Source organism: Cryptotermes secundus, unplaced genomic scaffold (assembly GCF_002891405.2).
Source record: "Cryptotermes secundus unplaced genomic scaffold, Csec_1.0 scaffold1290, whole genome shotgun sequence".
Taxonomy (NCBI): domain Eukaryota; kingdom Metazoa; phylum Arthropoda; class Insecta; order Blattodea; family Kalotermitidae; genus Cryptotermes; species Cryptotermes secundus.
Genome location: NW_019727119.1, coordinates 7,881 through 21,478, shown reverse-complemented (window position 1 = coordinate 21,478; position 13,598 = coordinate 7,881). Strand labels below are relative to the sequence as shown.

The window sequence follows — 13,598 nt, the reverse complement described above, 5'->3', positions numbered from 1 at the left end:
CTACCCAGGCTAGCCACCACTGCTGCAAGCCTTGAGTGGGGTTATCGCTAGTCTATACGTTTCTTCAGATCAAATATCATGCAGCAGCGCTGTGAGGCGCACAAATCCTGCAAGTCAGAATTGTCGCAGGGAGTTGGAACGTGAGAAACAAGGCTAAGGAAATCTCCCAAGAAGAAATTCATGTCACGTTTAACTACCAACGTGTTTACCTCTGTTTGATGGACTGACCCAAACGAATGCACTTCAAGTACCCACCGTAGCTTACGCTGATTCTCTCTTGTCCCTTTACTTTCTCTTTCTTTCTCCCTTCGCCATTCATTCTTCGTCTTCTTTTTTTTAATTTGGTTAGTGGGAGGGGGGAGTCCAGCTGGGTCCACTCGTCACGGCGGCCACTGATTGACCTATTGTACCTGGCCCGGGTGATTATGATGATGGTGAATTTGGAGGGATGAAAATTGGTAGGGGAAACCGAAGTACTCGGAAAAAATCCGCCCCAGCACCACTTTATCCACCAGAAATCCAACTTGACCAGACACGGGAACGAACCCGGACCGCCGCGGTGGGAAGCCAACGACTAATCGCTTGAGCAATGGCGCAGCCTTCGACTTCTTAATGTCTCACATTCGACGCCATGAAGTGCATAGTATTCCGCGGTACTCAGTTCACGTCATGTATTCGGTAGGTATCTGCTTCGAATCCTCGGCGGACTGTAGGCAATCCAGAGATTTCGTTCGATACAAGCTACGCAAAATCAAGTTCATACTACATATACAATATATGTATGAACACAAGGGAGAGGCTTCTCCAGAGTTCCTATACAGGGCGTTTCCCGACTTTAGGGCATAACTGCAGGAGGTGATTTCCTAAGTCTTTGTGATCAAAAAAGTTCATATAAACATGTGTCCGATTTTGAACGGTTACGGAGTTATCACCGTTTTAAACTCACAATAGAAGGTAACGATTACTGACAATAAACGGGACAAAATAATAAACCAGCATAATACATTATACATTTAAAGTATGAATGTAAAGTTAACTTCGTGAAATTACCTTTAATTTGAATTGATTGGTGCTTAAAGCTGATTTTCGAAAATGTCACCGCCGGCCGCAACACAGGCTGCCGCTCGGTTGTGAACCGCGCCGGACATACCAAACCACTCCGCTCTCAAGTGTCGAGATAACGAGAACGCTCTGTATGTAGCTGGCTAAAAATAGCGACCTGCCAGCTGACAGACACGGTTCATACGAGGGCGTGTACGGGAATGAAAAAACGCTCATAACTCCGTAATCGTCCAAAATCGGACACATGGTTATATGAACTTTTTTGATCACAAAGACCTAGGAAATCACCTCCTGCAGTTATGCCATAAAGTCGTGAAACATCCTGTATATCTGGGAGCCATTTCTAAAAGTATGAGTGAAAATAAAAACCAAATTACCTCTGTTGAGGAATTTGCTCCTTTCAAAGTTTTCTTAAAAAGTAGGCAAGAGGAGGGTCTCGTGTGGAAGTTATATCAATTTATACAGGATATATATACTTCCTTTCTTACTTACTAATGGAGCTGAGCCCTTCTTGGGAAGCCGCCAATTTTGCAGCCACGCAAGAACTTCCCAGAATATTTTGGAACCTGAAGGTTCATTACCGTGTTCACAAGAGCCCTCCACTGGTCCCTATCCTGAGCCAGATCAATCCAATCCATACCATCCCATCCTACTGATTACTCTCAGGTAAGGGTAGTCTATTCTTTTACTGCTATACATAGTCTGCAGATCTCTGAATAAATATAATACCACTGATAGACGTTTTGTCTCTACTTACTTCTGAAGCAATGGCTCCTCATAGGCGGTGTGCAGCTGAAGAAGCAGATGGGGAGGACGACACTGCATGGCGCTTGCCCACGCAGAAACTCGACAATTTTTATCCCTCTGAAGAGCAGTTTCTTCTCTCACATTTCTCAAGGACTGCCAACAAACAATAAAAATCATATAATGCCTTACAGAATCATACATTACAAAGTAACAGTAAAACCATCCGTGTAACAGGCCGTGGAGGCCCATAAGGTTGTGAGATGTTGAGGTTCCCACATTTTCTAGACAATCGACTCATAGATTGCGGCAAGGTTGTCAGCCCTATGCGGCGGCCGCCCTTTACCCCCAAGGATATTCCAAGGATATTCCTGGTACTCATTTCTGTTAGAGGGTGAGTCGACCCCAGGACCATAGTGCGGCTGGATGGATTAGGTCAAGTGAAAAAATCCAATGACCTCATCGGGACTTGAACCCGCGACCTTCCGGCTTGTAGCATAGTACCTCAACCAACTACGCTACAGCGTGCCCCCATATTACAATGTATTTCCTAAATTTTTGTCAGGAAAAGGATGAACACAGATTGCGTGGTTCAAGCTGACTCTCTGCTCCACTACCTTAAATAAAAATTCCTTTCTTGGATGCGCATTACCCAATCAGTATGCATACGTAGAGAATATTCTCCCCTAAAGACGATATGATACTATACCACTACAGCTGAAACGCACAGCAATTTGTTCATTTGCTAAAATAGCGTGTGTCCTGCTTCGCTCGTTAAGACAAGTGGTAAACACGCAGTATATGAAACTACCTTAACGACATATTAATGGTGAGGACTGAACACTTTGTTCTGTATATCAACAACTTAATTTCTTTCCATCAGGAAAATCACTAAAATTCTTCTTATAAATTCGTAAGGACTAACACACACATTCTATTAATACACTCATTCTCACTTGCTTGCAAAATTTTATTTTCCTACGTTTTGTCAATGTAGTACTGCTTCTCTAGATGTCACAGAATTCCGCACCTTTTAGCTTTTTTATATTGTTTTAAATTTAAAGTATTGAAAACTCCCGCCCTTAAATCCCAAAAGCGCCACCACGCAGACTGGTTACCGTGGATTGATTCGGAGATTGGGAGCGTAGACTTTACAAGAATTCTCCAATTTCACTGCCATCTGTAACAGTGACCAAAATCTCTCAAAGTAATGCCGGCGTCGGTAGCTTAGCTCGTGTTGCGCCCTCTCTCTGTCTCTTAGTACACGAGCAGAAAGTTTTAGTTGAAACTTTGGCAAACAAGGAGAATATCATTAGCATCATTAGGGACCCTTTGAACCCTTTGAGCTGAGCTAACCGAACATGACGTAAAAAAAAAAACCAACAGTATGTAACGCTGTGTAACACAGTACAAGTTCACTGAAAATTGCAAAATTTTATTTTCGTACATTTTGTCAATGTAGTACTGCTTCTCTAGATGTCACAGAATCCCGCACCTTTTAGCTTTTTTTATATTTTTTTAAATTTAAAGTATTGAAAACTCCCGCCCTTAAATCCAAAAAGCGCCACCTCGCAAACTGGTTACCGTGGATTGATTCGGAGATTGGGAGCGTAGACTTTACAAGAATTCTCCGATGTCACTGCCATCTGTAACAGTGATCAAAATCTCTCTAGGTAGTAATGCCGGCGTCGGTAGCTTAGCTCGCGTTCACCATCTCTCTGTCTCTTAGTACACGAGCAGAAAGTTTTAGTTGAAACTTTGGCAAACAAGAAGAATATCATTAGCATCATTAGGTACCCTTTGAACCCTTTGAGCTGAGCTAACCGAATATGACGTAACAAAAAAAAACCAACAGTATGTAACGCTGTGTAACACAGTACAAGTTCACCGGCGTTTCGGAGGATCATAATGCCTCCGTATTCTGGGTCGAAGGGTAAGCCAAATACGTAAGTAGCCAGTACAAATAAAGCGGCAAGTGAAGTCTTACTTCTCGTTCGGCTCACTCTTCGACCCTGAAGATGAAAGTATTAAATTTGCACGAAAAGTCAATGAACTTCTACTAGATTACATAGCGTTACATACTACTGCTGCGAGAACTTCAAATACAACAACAAACTTCGACTCAGACTGAGGCTTTTGGGGTGATGACAACGCGTGGTGCAGTAAGAGGTTACGACCTTCTGACACGATCTGCTGCCTCCATGTCGATTTTCAACGTGTAGATCGAGGAGGCCGGATCATCAGAAATGTCGGTAGCCACCTAGTAGACTCAGGAAACTAGAATCTAAATCTTCATTGCCGTCAAACCTTCAATGTTACTGCGACATACAGTAGTACAAGTGTAGCAAAACGTCCCGGGTCCCCAAATCAGTTTCGGTAATCTTCTGGGTTATTTATGACGTTTACGACCTTTACGACGCTCTCATAAGTTGGACTATGTAGACTGAATGGCACGTAGGCAGACAAATACACAGTCTGATCATAAGATTCAAGAGCTTCAAGAGCTTCAGGGCTCTGATATCGTTACATGGAGACAGAAGAAGAGACCGAAGAGACGACCACGATGTTTCTTGGACTTGGACATGATTCGGAATGTAGAGATCGGTAGAGAGCGTAGAGATCTTCCCGAGAGATCGATCATCACTCATCATCACTCGTATTGATATCTAAAATGGCAGATCGTTCAGTGGTTAAGGATGATGACACTTAAGGTTTCATCAATGATAGTAAAACAAGTGAGGTAACGAGTGCTTGTTGTCATAAATTTAAAATAGAACCCAGATCAGCACAAAAAATTATTGAACTGCTATAAGAAGAGATAAACACGCCCAATCGTACCGTAAGTACAGACTCATGTTACGTGCACAGTTCGAACTCAAAATAAAAAGGGGGGGGGCGGTTAGGGAAACTGGGTCCTTGTGTTCATGAATCTCCTCTGGAACATCTGGCTAACCTGACTTAGGTTTTTTCATGGGTTTTCACAATACCACCAAGCAAATGTTGATTGGACTTTGTATCCTTAATCAGGTGACAAGCACCAAGACTTTTGAATACATTATTTACTAAACATCAGCCATTTGATACTATATAGTTTCCGCTACGAAGTGTGTTGTGAAATCATGAAAGGAAATGTGGTGCAGGAGCAGTTTTGAATGTTATTAATAATCGGACACAACTTTCAGCGTCAGAAGAGATACTGTCCAACATCAAGATTGAGCCCAATGACAGCAAACTGGAGCTTCAGATAGCCCCGAAGAAAGCATGGAGACTGAAGCTGCAGGATGCTGTTACAGAATCAAAGAACAGTGTAAAAAAGGTACATCACATTGGCAGATTTCCTTTTTAATCCTTACAAATGTTTGGCTGTACTAAGGATCATTTCTCTTGTTCAGTCAACCCCATTTTCCCCTTACCTGCCTCTCTGTTTTTTCTCCCTGACATAAGAGGGGAGCAGCCCTATGGATAGGTGGTGGGAGATGATGAAATTGTCCCAAGCTACAGAATGCTGTGTACCATGTTTAGTTCGTACACAGTGTCTCCATATGTTCAAGTTATAAAATGTTGCACAGAACTTTGTAGTAAAGTTCATTATCATGTTCCCTTCTTGGTCACTGTACAAAACCATTGTATCCTAGGGAAACTATATTGTAATTTAACCTGAGGGCTATTAAATTGTTTGTCTCACAGTTTGTTGTGGTGGGCCTCAAACCAATAAATCATATCTTCACATTTAAGTAATGTCATCATCCTTTTGTACTGTGCTACAAACTGAAAGTTCATGGGTTTGATTCCCAGTGAGGTAATTGGATTTTTAGATTGACCGAATCCTTCCAGTCACACTGTGACCCTGGGATCAACTCAGCCTCTAACAGAAATGAGTACCAGGAATATTCTTGGGGGGGGGGNAAGGGCGGCCTGTGTGTAAGGCTGACAACCTCACTGTCATCTGTGAGCTTTTTGTCGAGTTGTCGAGAAAGTATGGGAGTCTCAACATCTTGCACCCCTATGGGCCTCCATTTCCTGTTACAGGGAGAGCTATACCTTTTTTAATACTGTCATCCTTTCTTGTATTTTGGTTATTGAAACCTGTTATGGCCTCTTGTCAAATAGGCACCAGGGGCTGTTTCCCCAGGTGTGGGAGTGGCATGGAGCTGGCCACTCACCTCCATCTAGAGCATAACTAATTAAGCCTAGGGACAGCTTTGCATTTATGGATACTTCAAAACAGAGTGCTGTATAGCTACATAATTTGACTGCTTGTGATTTGTGATGTTTGTAGGTGGCAGAGTCATTACTGGGGAGAAACTCAGAAGGAAACACGGAAGGTGGTTCCATTGTGCTGAATGCTACCGCAGAATTCTGCCGTACGTTGGGTGACATCCCCATTTATGGTCTGGCTGGCAACAGGGATGAGGACACTCAGGAACTACTTGTGAGTGCAATATAACCATCCGCAGATAAGTGTACACTTGGCAAGGCACTTTGATTTAGCATGTGTCAAGACTAGATACAGTCCATTGCCCATCTACAGTTATTTACTGCAGCTGCAACAGAATTAGAATATATTTTAATTATAGTTGAATTCCATGATAATGGATATATAAATTACTGAACTGGAAATATCCAACAGAAATCCTAGAAATGAAAGCACTTGTTATACAATATGAATGTGATTTGAGATGGTAGAACCTTTTTTCTTCTTCTTCTTCTTGACAAGTGGTACCTTCTGGAATAAAATGCCGTATAGTGATAAGGTCCATAAGCATTTTGAAGGAATGTCAGTGGACTTACAGGATGTTACTTCCCAGAAGATGGTGCCTTTTGTAATCTCTACAAGAATCTCAAATCCAGTTTTTTTCCCCTATATTTTATTTCTTTTTTCTCCCTGTGCCATGTGCATGATACAAGGGTAGAAAAGACACTACTAGGAATTATATGTGAAATTTAAATAGGGATGAATAAATAGCTCAGATCATGACTAAATGAAAAACCAATAGTTCTTTTAATTTTATTCATTGCAAAGTGAATTGAATGTTAATCGTCACAGTATTCTCACTGCAAACTCAGAATTAGTTTGGCAGGTGTACATTGCTTGGCAGAATGAGAGTATGTTTCTAATAGATCTGTAACTTTAAAGCATACTATGATATTAAAAAGATATTTTGGCAAAGAAGTTTCAAGATGATCAGTATAGTCAGAAGAATTGTATCTTCTGTGGTATCATCCGAATTTCCGGGGGAACATGTCACCTGAATCTTCAGGGTCAAAGAATAAATGAAACAAAAAGCCAGCATGAAGCAGGTAGGAAGCTTGGCTTTGTCACCTGCCAATGCTGGTTTCTTGCTTGATTTATTCTTCAACCCTAAGATGGAGGCGACATGTTTCTGCAAAATGTCTGATGACTTTCGACAGACCACACGGCATTATATCCCAGATGACAGAAGTCTTCAAAGCCACTGCTGTCAGAAGCTCAAATCCTACACAGTGCAGTCAGTACTTTACAGTGCAGTAATTATTTATACAGTGGCTGGTGGGTAAGCAGTTCAGATTTCAGTCTATCTCAAGGTAATTTTGAATTGGTAATTTTTGGAACCTACTGATGGATTTATGTGAAACTCTGTATTGTCATCGTGCCACTCACATGTTCTTTTAGTTGTCTACCATCAGCCATATTAATATGGTGACTGAATTGGGAGCAACACTAGAGCCACTTAAATTAGGTCCTTAAGCTTGGGTAAGCTGATATACTCATTCAGAAGGTTCTGAGTTCGATCCCCACTCGCATCTGTGTACAGATGTTTCTGCTCACAGATGATGCCTTCACATCTACCAGAGTTCGAGCTTCAGGAATACAAAGGATACCCCCCCCCCCCAATGGGTTAAAGCACATGTTAAATTGTAGGGTCCCTCTGCTGACCAGCACTATCATGATTACTGTCAGATTATTGTCTTCCACTCAGATGCTTTCAGTAGAACATTTCGATATATACTTGTTGTTTTGACTTCCTTTTCTCCCATTCTGTTTGTGGCAGTTTGTAACTAGCCAATATATTGTGACATTTGAGTGTGTAAATACCGTGTACTTGATATAGTTTGTTGTGTAGGCATAGAATGTGGCAGAATGGTTCATTTTGCAGATAGGTTGCATGAATTAGGAAGAAACATGCCTCAAAATTATTACTATCCCATTGTACTTTTATTAAAATATTTTGTACTTCTTTTGGACTTCATCCATCCTCTGGTATGTAAAAGACAAAAGACCATGACATTTTGGAGACTGGATCTGTCTCCCTCTTCAGGTGGATAGGGGAGGATAAACCTACTCATTTGGGCTCGTTAGAAAGAGCTAGTCACAATCACTGGACAAACCCCAGTCTGTAGAAAAACAACCTATGAACAACCGACAACCGGTTCCATCAGTGGGAGAAAAGAATAAACTCACAATAAAAACATGATAGAAAATTTGTGCCAAGCATGCACTTGTCAACTATGTAAAGAAACAGAAGTATAGGTTAAATTCCATGAATTCAGTTAAAAATGAAAGTAAAAACTGGATAATGCATGCCTAATATGCATGGATAAAGAATCTTGCCACCATGGTGACTTCCGGGAATCAGACTAATCCCCGGAACGAAACTTGCAGGAGTGGTGGAACCACTAATATTCATAAAATTACATTTTTGATTTGTTAACCTCTTCATTGATGAAGCCAAAAGAAGTACAGTATACACCATCATCAGAATCCTTTCAAGTCTGTCTAAAATATTTTGTGTTAATCATTTCAGTCCCTACGACTTTAATGTGCTGTAGCATGCCCATTTCTGGTTATTGGCTGTATGAGTAAGTTGTGTCAGAAAACGGAATGTTACATATTTTTATTATTTTATAAAATAACACATTGAACTATATATGGATCATACCCTTTTTTCTGGCTGAAACTTCAGGATGAAAGGGTTTTACGTGTTACTTGGAAACATGGCCACATTCTGTAAGATCCTAAAATTCAGTGACTTTAATGTTGTCTCTATTTCTCATTTCAGATACCTGTCTCATGAATTTCATGGAAAGGGACCTGGCAAAATAAAGTGGAGAAACGAATGAAGAAAACTGAACAGGAAGGAGTGAGTATCAGTCCAGATCTTATCATGAGCTCTTATTTCTAATACAAGCCAGAAGGTCATGGGTTCAAGTCCCGATGAAGTCGTTGGATTTTTTTCAATTGACCTAATCCTTCCAGCTGCGCTATGGCCCTGGGGTCGACTCAGCCTCTTAACAGAAATGAGTACCAGAAATTTTCATGGGAGTTAAAGTGCAGCCGTTGCGTAAGGTTGACAACCTCACTGCCATCGATGAGCTGATTGTCTAGAAAATGTGGGAACCTCAACATCTCACAGCCCTATGGGCCTCTACGGCCTGTTACAGGGATAGCTTTGCTTTACTTAGTATATTGTAGCACACTGCTGCACTTCATTTAGTACCAAATTGTTTCACAGTCTCACATGCAGCATGTCCTTCTGTAAAACTTCCTAAAAGTTATTCATTACATGTTTTGACCTATAAGATCATTATCAGGTGTTTTAAAATTATGAATGAGGAAACTGCTGTGCTTCCATATTGTGGTTGTTGGTCATCACTAAGCGGTCCTTTCTATGCGCATGTATATATGAAGTGGCAGGTTGTTCTGCCTGTTGTGTTATGCTGTGTGTCCCTCTTGCACTGCATAACACTGCAGGCAGAGCAATCAGCCACTATATATATACGTGCGCATAGAAGGGACCGCTTAGTGATGACCAACAACTGCAATATGGAAGCACAGCAGTTTCCTCATTTATAATTTATAATTTTATAACACCTGATGATGACCTCATAGGTCGAAACATGTGCTGAATAACTTCTAGAAAGTTCTTTAGAAGGATGTGCTTCACACGAGACTGTGAAACCATCTGATGCTATTTCGAAGTAATGCCCCATAAGGAAGCAAATTTTAGTTATCGTTACACGTCCACGGTTCCACATAGCAGATAGATATGCATCGACACTTTTTGTGCATTCATTTTGTGCTGACTACAAACATACACAGTAGCTTCAGTCCTGGGACAGAAGCGAATACTGCAACTTTGTGGCAAGTGAGATGGAGCCTCCTCATAAAACACAGCATATTTCTTCAATTGTCACTGGGCTAGTAGACATAGACACAGACCATGGGTTGGAAATTGGGAGAAATTGATGACTTCAAGCAGCAGAATAACTTAAAATTTGGCCAGTTGTTAGGGTAATCAGTGACAGGAGTTGCAGATATTACAGAATGTGTAAGGACAAACAGACTGTGCCCCATCTGAAGGAGATTAATTCTTTTTTTTTTTTTTTGTTTCCAGTTGATGAAACAGATGAGCTCAACAGATGCCCACTTAGAATGCTTAGTCTCTTACAGCAGAAGCAGAAAGAAATGCAGTCTCCATTCGTGGTCCTTAGTGGCAGTAAACAAACATGAGTATGCTTTTTGTCTGCATTCATTGAAGGGAACAACCAGTTCTAATTAAAAAAATTGTATTCATTAACTGACAGACTGAGACACGAGAACACAGATTACTTGATGAAACCAGTGAACTAAATTCAAAATTTGTCTAATCTTGACATTGCAAATAACAGTAATTCATAGCTTTAACTTAAAGGCTGAGTAGATGGGAAGCCATATAGTAATGTCGATAATGTCATATGGTGATTATTCTGCTGCAAAGTAAATATTTGTTTTTCTCTGAGCATGTCACTTGTCTTGTTATAATTTGTAGACAGTACACTATAAAGTGTCATTTTAATGATGGATCGATTAATGACTTTCCTCCTTGGTATTGTGAAGCTTTACTAAAAATTTCTGTTTTTGATGCAGAATATGAAATTTCATTTTCAAAAAGAAAACCACCATGTGAGGTTTTTGTGAGATCTTCAAGTTTAACATGAGCATTACTACATTTTCTTTATTTCTTTCTTTTTCAGGGCAACCATCTGAAAAACAAAACTGCAAATTCTTCATGAAATATGCTGGCACAAACTCTGAACTTTGGCGTGTTTTTATTGTTTCTTACTGTCTGGAATATAATCTCTGTTTTTAAGTAAGACACAGCTTGCAGCTGCCGACAGTGCCTCTGTGTACTGGAAGGAAGGCCACAGAGTTCATGTCACATTCAAATGATTACAGTGGTTCTCCTGCTTCCTTAGGTAACCTGTTGGCACCTGTAAGCTGGGAAGTACAATTTGTAGTGATTAGTTGCTTGCTTATAGGACTTGAGCCAGATGAACAGTCTCTAAGCTAAATCAGACATGAAGTAATTATATTTGGCCTTTCGTGATTGCAATAGCAATATTGTATCCTTCCAAGGGAAGAAAGAAACCCTTGTTCAGTTGTAGGCCAGTATGAAAAGCTGTAAAATTATACAAGCAACAGAATCAGAAAGTGTACAGTCTACTGCAAATCATTGTAAAGCACCACTGATATATCACTGAAACATTTGTAATGGGTTATAAAAGTAACTTGGTTCATCCTGGTCTGTCGCACTAGTAATTGTATCTAAGGATTTTAACCACTGGCCAGTGTGATTGATAAAAGTTGTTTTTAATTTTTCATCCTTTACATGTTTTGGTCAAAACGACCATCTTCAGAAGGATATTATCAATACGTATGGAAACTACTGTTACATGTCATACATATATATGTTATATCTTTTAACTAATATTAAGATGTACATTGATTTGTTAAAACATCTAAAAATTAATACAGTTAGTCTGTTTGCCAAATTATGTTCAGTATTTGTTTTAAACTATAACCAATTTGGTTTCTTGTCCTTACACTTTTGTAATAATTTTAAATGTTCTGATAAATCAAAGTACATCTTAATATTAGTTAAATGATATGACATATATATCTATGACATGTAACAGTAGTTTCCATAAGTGTTGATAATATCCTTCTGAAGATGGTCGTTTTGACTGAAACATATAAAGGATGAAACATTGAAAACAACTTTTATCAATTGCACTGGACAGTGGTTACAAATTTTATATATGGTTATAAAATTCCTGTGTTTAATCCACATGCAGATGATAAAAGAGTCTTCTGTAGGTATGTGAAAACTCGAAAGACGCATAGACTCGGCCAATAATATCAGGCCAGGAAACTGTGTAAGACTGATCTTAAGGCATCTTCGTGGGGGTGGTGATAATGATTTGAACCCAAAATGAATATATAAGTCAATGCTAAACATTATCTGAAGTCTGAATTGTAATCCTTATGTGTTGCTAATCTTCACTTATGAAGGTACAAAGACAGATTACAAGTGTTCCCAAACTTACATTTTTCTTGATATCAGGAATATATAACTGTAAGTTGACAACCTCAGTGACATTCATTCCAGCCACCTAATTATTTAAGACAGTTTCGGTATGTTTTAGTCTTTGTTAATAGAAATTAACTTGAAATCACATTATTACAAAAGTTGTTACATTTGTGTATTTCATCATGAAACAGGGATTATAATTTAAAGCATGTACACCTACTCCATTAGGTGCATGCAGAATATGTTGTTCAGTTAGCGTGGTTACTTGCAAGGTTGGAATTATGTGTGGAGTTGATTTTAGTTTGTAACATTCTCACTCAGAGCAGCCTGCTTGTGGTAATTGATGGTCAGCACTATCCGTCCTTACCATAGGTAATTAATTTTTCAGTAAATGGTTTTCAAACAAAAGGTATGACACACCTATCAAAAGAAACTGAAGATTTTGCTTCTTTATCGGTCAGTATCCTGTTGGGAAAGGTACAATAAAATAGTTTCACTTGGTGTAGTATTTAAATGTATATCATCTTTAGGAAAAATGATATAAAAATGCTTAAATTTCGTGCTATATTTGTATGCACTCAAAGTTTCACTGTAAACTTGAGGTGGCCACATGCAGTTGGAGCCCATGCAGGGCCACTGAATCATCAGGACGTAGCTTTAAATGGTTGCAATGGTAGACTTGCCATTTATTAATTTGTACAGATTTCCTAACAGACTCACTACTGTGATGAAGACTTGTTCAAACAACTCTCTGAGAAATTTATTTCATTATGTAATGTAATTCATCTGCACTGATCACAGTTCAGTTTTATCAGTACAGCACAATTACTGTATGGCTGTAGTGTGCCAATATTTCTTGTTCATAAATGGAAGTACAGCCATCTGCAAGCACCAGTGTTAAGTGCAAGATTTGAGATATTCGTGGCAGTGATCATGAGAAAGTTGGAAGTGACGCTGTATAGGTGGGTAGGAGTCAGCCAACAGTTTGGAGGAATGTACTGCCAGCTTTGTAAAGGTAGACTTGTACTACATACAGTCTATCACATCGAAAAGTCTTTGCCCCTATTTTTTTCAGCTACAATAAAACACATACAGAGAAATCAAAATACAGGCAGTGTTCTAAGTACCTTTGACTATTGTTCCACATAGTCACCACCCTGGTTCAGTCATTTGTCCCATCACACCACTAGTTTCGAGATGCTGCTGTTGTAGAATTCGGCTGGTTGAGTGCGGAGCCACTGCTGGACCGTGGTTTTTGTGTCATCGTCGGAAATGAACCTCTGGCCTGACAGAAACTTCTTCAGTGGACCAAACATGTGGTAATCACTGGGGGCGAGGTCTGGACTATACGGTGCATGCTCCATAATCTCCCATCCGAATGACTGTGGTTGGGCGGCGGTCCTGTGTGCCACATGAGGCCTGGCATGGTCATGGAGGAGAACCATAATGTCCACAAGAATC

The 13,598-nt window shown here is 39.8% G+C and overlaps 1 long non-coding RNA gene across 2 annotated transcripts; it reads left to right on the top strand.

Moving 5' to 3' along the window:
- The first annotated feature begins 4,134 nt into the window (after positions 1-4,134).
- LOC111864539 lies at positions 4,135-11,460 on the top strand. 2 transcript variants are annotated; one of them, XR_002842814.2, is made up of 6 exons: positions 4,135-4,645; positions 4,989-5,122; positions 6,086-6,238; positions 8,847-8,927; positions 10,182-10,297; positions 10,801-11,460. It is a non-coding gene; the product is annotated as an uncharacterized LOC111864539 (long non-coding RNA). The 2 variants fall into 2 exon arrangements; XR_002842815.2 differs by lacking the exon at positions 10,182-10,297 and having other exon boundaries at positions 4,148-4,645; positions 10,801-10,811.
- The last annotated feature ends 2,138 nt before the right edge of the window (positions 11,461-13,598 follow it).